Source organism: Camellia sinensis, chromosome 2 (assembly GCF_055761805.1).
Source record: "Camellia sinensis isolate YWXY chromosome 2, ASM5576180v1, whole genome shotgun sequence".
Lineage (NCBI taxonomy): Eukaryota > Viridiplantae > Streptophyta > Magnoliopsida > Ericales > Theaceae > Camellia > Camellia sinensis.
In genome coordinates this window covers 21,016,086-21,022,921 of record NC_138962.1, presented here as the reverse complement: position 1 = coordinate 21,022,921, position 6,836 = coordinate 21,016,086, and positions in this window count along the sequence as shown.

The window sequence follows — 6,836 nt, the reverse complement described above, 5'->3', positions numbered from 1 at the left end:
CACAAGGCTTGCTCGAGCGCAAGAAGCCTTGCTCGAGCGAAGAACTTACATCTTTCTAGCAAAGCTGTGTCTGGAAAAGAAACCTGAAGACCTTCAATTCTCGCTCCAGCGCAAGAAGCCTCGCTCGAGCGAAGAAGCAAATTACTTAAGGCTCGCTCGAGCTCAAAAAGCCTCGCTCGGGCGAAGAGACCAAAACTCGGGCAACAACCATTTGAACCAACTAATAACCAACCTGTTCCAAATTCGCCCAACAAATCCCAAAACTCAAATTCAAAGAATTAAAGGAAGGAAACAAGACGTAAACAACAACATACAATCACGGAACCCGAGTCTGGAACACAATAAAGATCTGGGTAAAAATCGGGATCACTATAACCTCCATTCTTTAAGAATTTCGTCCCTAAAATTTTGTACAAGTTTCAAGACCATGATTTTCCAATTTTCAAAATGATTACCATTCTATTCTCATCACCATGACCCACCCGCCGGTCATTTCATCTCTTCACAAGAGAACAAAACCACAACATATACATAGCCCAACACATTTTACCAAAATGCATATTCCGAAAATTTAGCTAATTTCACTATATCTTTCATAGCTTTATAACATATTCAATGTTCATGGTATAATTGCATTTCCAAAACTCAAACAACATATACAATGTTCAAATTAAATTTTACATTTCTGAAACATATTCAACATTTACAATGCCTTCATAATTCAAAACACATACAATGTTCTTCATAGTTTGTTAACAAAACTAGGATTTCAACATGCGCTCAAATATCAACAAATAAATTTGGATATTTCTCTCGAACTTCCAATTCACGCTCCCATGTTACTTCCTCAACATCGTGATGTTTCCATAATACTTTGACCAAGGGAATCGTCTTGCCTTGCAAGACTTGGTCCCGCCTATCCAAGACTCTCATCGGTCTCTCCTCATACGAGGCATCCTCGTCCACCTCTAAGCCTGTCCAATCTAGCACATGCGATGGATCTGACTTATATTTCAGAAGCATACTAATATGAAACACGTCATGCACTCCGAAAAGTTACGGAGGCAACGCCAAACGATATGCGACCTCCTCAATCCGCTCAAGGATCTTAAAAGGGCCAATAAACCGAGGGGATAACTTCTCACTCTTCCCAAATCTCATCAAACCTCGTCTAGGTGATATTTTCAAAAAGACATGATCTCCAACCTCAAATGACAAAGGTCTCCTCCTACGGTCGGCATAACTCTTTTGGCGACTCTGGGCTGTAACTAGCCTCTTACGGATAAGTGCCACTTTCTCTGTCGTCTCACGAACCAACTCTGGACCTAACAAATGTGCATCACCTACCTCGGCCCAACATACAAGAGATCCACATGGTCGGCCGTACAAGGCCTCAAATGGTGCTATTCCAATACTCGATTAGAAACTGTTATTATAGGCAAACTCTACTAAGGGTAAGTATCTCTCCCACGATCCTTTACAGTCAAGGACACAGCCTCGAAGCATATCCTCAAGGATCTGAATAGTACGCTCGGACTGCCCCTCAGTCTGAGGATGGTAAGCCGTGCTAAAGGTAAATCTAGTGTCCAAGGCATTTTGTAAACTCTGCCACAACCCAGTAGTGAAACGCGAATCTCTATCCGAAACAATCTTCACAGGGACCTCGTGCAACTTTACTATGTCCCGAATATACAAGTCAGTGAGGTAATCTACCGAATCTCTTACGCGCATAGGAATAAAATGCGTTGACTTGGTTAACCGGTCAATTGCCACCCATATGGCATCACTATCTCGTTGAGTACTCGGAAGGCCCACAACAAAATCCATCGTGACATGCTTCCATTTACATTCAGCTACAGGCAAGGGTTGCAACAAACCCACTGGTCTCTGATGTTCGGCCTTCACTTGCTGGCAAGTAAGGCACTTCGATACAAATACTGTCATATCCTTCTTCATGCCCCTCCACCAAAACTGGTGACTTAGATCATGATACATCTTTGTGCCTCTCGGATGCACCTCAAGGCGTGAATGGTGAAACTCTTGGAGTACTTCCTCTCGGTAAGACTCCGGCATAAACAAACGGCCACGGTACTCCACACTCAGGTCGGGATACACAGTTAAACCCTTCTCTACCTTCCCACTAGAGATATTTTTCCGGAGGGATTCCACTTCAAAGTCACCCCTCTGCGCTTCTAACACTCGATTCACAAGTGTAGGTTATGCAACCACAGAGAACAAGGCTGTAAACTCAATAGATTCGCCCAGATACAAGTCAAATTTCCCAAGGGCACCCAACATCTCTCGTTCCCGAATAGCAATACAAGCTACACTACTAATGGATTTCCTACTTAAGGCGTCGGCCACTACATTGGCCTTTCCTTGGTGGTAATGCAACTCGAAATCATAATCCTCTGAGAACTCCATCCACCTTCTCTGTCTCAAGTTCAAGTCTTTCTGTGTAAACAGATATTTCAGACTCTTATGATCAGAGAACATCTTAAATCTCTCGCCATACAGATAGTGCCTTCAAATCTTCAAGGCAAATATCACCGCTGCTAGCTCTAGGTCGTGAGTAGGGTAGTTCCTCTCGTGTGTTTTCAACTGCCATGAGTCATCACAATACACCGAATAGCCCAAGCCCCTCTCTGGAATGATCAAGACTGGAGCGGTGGTAAATCTAACCTTAAGCTCTTGGAATGACTTTTCACAAGTCTCACTCCACACAAATTTAACCCCTTTTCTTATCAATCTAGTCAAATGCGATGCTAATCTGGAGAAATCTTTCACAAACCGATGGCAATACCCAGCCAACTGCAAGAAACTATGGATCTCGAAAGCATTCTTAGGTTATGCCCAATGCTGCATTGCCTCTATCTTGGATGAATCTACAGTCATCCCTTCCCCGGATACTACATGGTCTAAGAACTTAACCTCTTTTAGCCAGAACTCACACTTCCCAAACTTAGCATACAGTTTATGGATTCTAAGCAACTCAAGCACCACTCGTAAGTGTTCCTCGTGCTCCTCCTTAGAGGTTGAGTAAATCAGAATGTCATCCACAAAGACGACTACAAAACAGTCTAAGAACTCTTGGAAGATTCGATTCATCAAGTCCATAAACACAGTAGGTGCATTGGTTAGCCCAAAAGGCATCACCAGAAACTCATAATGGCCATACCGCATACGGAATGCCGTCTTCGGAATATCCTCCTCCCTTACCCTTAATTGATGGTAACCCGATCTCAAGTCTATCTTAGAGAACCAACGGGATCCTTTCAACTGGTCAAACATATCATCTATATGAGGCATAGGGTATTTGTTCTTAACCGTAACCCGGTTCAACTTCGGTAGTCAATACAAAGTCTCAAGGACCCATCTTTCTTCTTAGCAAAGAAGGTCGGTGCTCCCTAAGGCGAAGTACTAAGGCGAATAAAACCCTTATCTAGTAATGCCTATAGTTGAATCTTTAACTCGCTCAACTTAGCTGGTGTAAAACAATATAGTGCCATGGATATCGATGCCGTGCTAAACACTAGATCAATAGAGAATTCAATTTCTCGGTGAGGTGGTAAACTAGTAAGGTCTTCGGGAAAGACATCCAAATACTCACAAACCACTCTTGGCAACTCAACCAGAACTTTATCACTCTCACTACTCAAAAGACTAGCAAGGAGACAACTAAGGTCACTCCGCCCATGCGGATCATACACCGGTGGTAAGACTCTACCAAACCGATCCCCCAAGAAATAAAAACAATCACCGTTCAAGGTACATACAGTAACCCTCTGACAGTAGCAATCTATAATAACCCGGTATGACGATAGTCCGTCCATACCCAAAATAACATCGAAACTAGACATATCCATCAACACAAAAGAAAAAGGAAGCCGACGATCGGCGACCTCTATATCACAGCCTCGACACCCCTATTTCAAAACCATCTCACCCCCAACCGGTAATACAACACAAATAGGAGATGCTAACTGTGCCAACTCTAACTCCAAAATAGATACAAATGCAGACGAAAAAAATGAATGGGATGCACCCGTATCAATCAACACATTAGCAACTAAGTTGCAAAACAAGAAGGTACCTCTTACAACAGATGGAGTCGGTACAAGATTTGGCACTGTAACAGCATACACGCGCCCCGTAGGTGTCTGATCTACCTGCTTACCTCTCGAAACATAAGACTGCTGCACTGACTAAGTCGAAGAGGCTCCTTGATTGGCCCTCGAGGCCTGTACTGACTGTGCTAGTTGGTGACTCTGTGTCTACCTCGAACCAAACGCACCAGGTGTGCCACCCAACTATGGGCAAAACCTCTTCAAGTGTCCCACTTGCCCACACTGATAACAAGTGAACGGCTGGTCTCTGCCCTGACTCTAGCCCTGAGAACGGACAGAAGATGATGTTGCTCGCTGCCCTCCTCCCCTCTGTAGGCAAGCTGGAGACTTGTGGCCCAACTGACCACATTTGTAACAAGTGATGTCTCCCTGACCGCCTCTCCCAAAACCCGAACTCAGCACTGGAAAGGTGGATCTCAAATGCGCTCCCTGGGACTATTGAGGGTTAGAGCCCCTCTGCCTCTTACCGTCCCCCTGACCGTCTTGACTCCTCATGAAGCCCCTCATCCTCTCCTCCTCTGTATGCATAATAGTCTCAAGATGGGCTGCAGCCTCCACAAGGTGCCCATAATCCCGAATCATGGACCTAGCCACTCTAAACATGAGTCCGGTCCGCAATCTCTTCTCGAACTCTAGACAACGGCGTTCCTCAGTCGCCACTAACTTTGGTGCAAAGCTCAATAAGCTAGTGAAAGTGGCTTCAAATTCAGCTACCGGTGTGTTTAATTGTACTAACTTGGAGAATTGATCCCTCAACTTCTCCCTCACCGCAGCAGGTAAGTATTTGTCTTGGAAAACTTCAACAAAGGCTTCCCAAGTCCCTCCGATGTGCTTCCGCGCATACTTCCACCACTGACCCACATCTCCCTTCAGCTGAAAAGACACCAAGGTCACTCCCAAACCCCCATCTTCGATGCCAAGCATCTCAAACGTCTTTGTCATCTTCTCTAGCCACTCATCATCCTTCAGTGGCTCCTTAGGGTCACCTAAAAACTCATCCGGATTCGACCGGAAGAGCTCCATCTTTAGAAAAGACGGCCTTGCCTCAGTTGCTTGGGCTTGAATTTGATTCCCGACCCTGAGAATGTCCATAGATTCCCTCAATGCTCCGGCCATCTCACGAGCTAAAACGCCCATGGCCTGCTGACCAACCGGTTCGGCCATATTGGCCTGACCAACCCTTTCCTCCTACGCCCGAATCTTATCTGGTATAGGCACTTCGTGCCTCCTAGACATCCTAATAAAGATAACAAAAGAGGTTAGCACATTTACAAATGTGTCGAAGCTATCTCACTCACATCCTAATACGATGGACAACAGTAATTCACTCCACTTAAGCACATAATCACATAAACACATACAAATTTCATTTTCGAATAATGATTGTCTCGTGGCGTCGCTAGAGTTCCAGCTAGAAATGGCAGTGATCAAGTGGCTTTCTAACAGGACTCCCAAAAACCCATGGACCCGATCAATATCCTAGAAATTAAATCTCATACCCATATAGTCACATAAACATGTTATCATATAAGCACATAACATCCATACTTAAGTCTCTAACAAGCGAGACAAACCCATTGTGGTACAAACCACTTCCCATATATCCAAAGTATTCAAACTCGGTATGCTCTAATACCAAGTTGTAATGCCCTCAAAACATGACGTAAATCAATCATGCACACGATCCATAAATATAATAAAAAATTTATATTTTCATTAATCAAGTCCACATTACAAAAGGTATTACATGTATTACACTTTCATAAATGTTCATTCCTAAAACTATAGCATATAACCCTAATTGATGACAGCAAAATAAATGCCCTACGGGCTTACATCTTTCTAAGTGATAACTTGGTTACAACAAAAGAGAGTCATAAGCCCTTTACAGTTAAAGCCCTCGGCTTAAAAGAAAACATATAAACACGAAAGTAACAAAATAGAGTCTTCAGCCCCAAAACCTCCCAAGCTATGTTCTTGGAGGCCACATGTCACCTGTACTTGAAAGTGGTTTCCCAAGTAGGGTGAGCCAAAGCCCAATAGAGATATGCTAAACAATAGATGAGAATTAACTAAAATATCAGCATCAGATATATGTTCAATACTTGTAAACCAACTTACACCCTTTCCCTGACCAATCAATATTGACATCCATAATTCAGTCTGTTTCCATTCATTTATCCAAATTAATTCACTGACATAATTCGTTGTTATCTAAACAATTCAAAACGAGACTATAACTCATTTATTAACACTTCCATAACAAACATTATTTAAACACTTCCATTTTCCTGCCATTTTATGAAATCACATTCGAGGGAACCGGAACCCAAATATATATGATTTCGGGACTTTCACCCTAGACACTCTGGCCAACTTAATTATCAATAGAGTCTATCCCCTATCTCCTCTCAATCAATTATACATATACAATGTATTTAAACACGTGTCATATACAATAACTACCAAATTCACGCATTCAACAATTTAATCGACCGTTCAACTCACCTAATTCTCATGCAGTTTTTACAACACTCATAGCTATCCTCTACCGATAGCCAAAAACAGGTATTTTCTAAATAGATAAACAAATCTATTAAACAGATAAATTGTCAAATTTTTCAGATGTGAGTGATTTAACACATCCAACTACACTATTCAATTACACGCTCTTCCAATTTCATATTTCCACATCAATTTCATTATTTA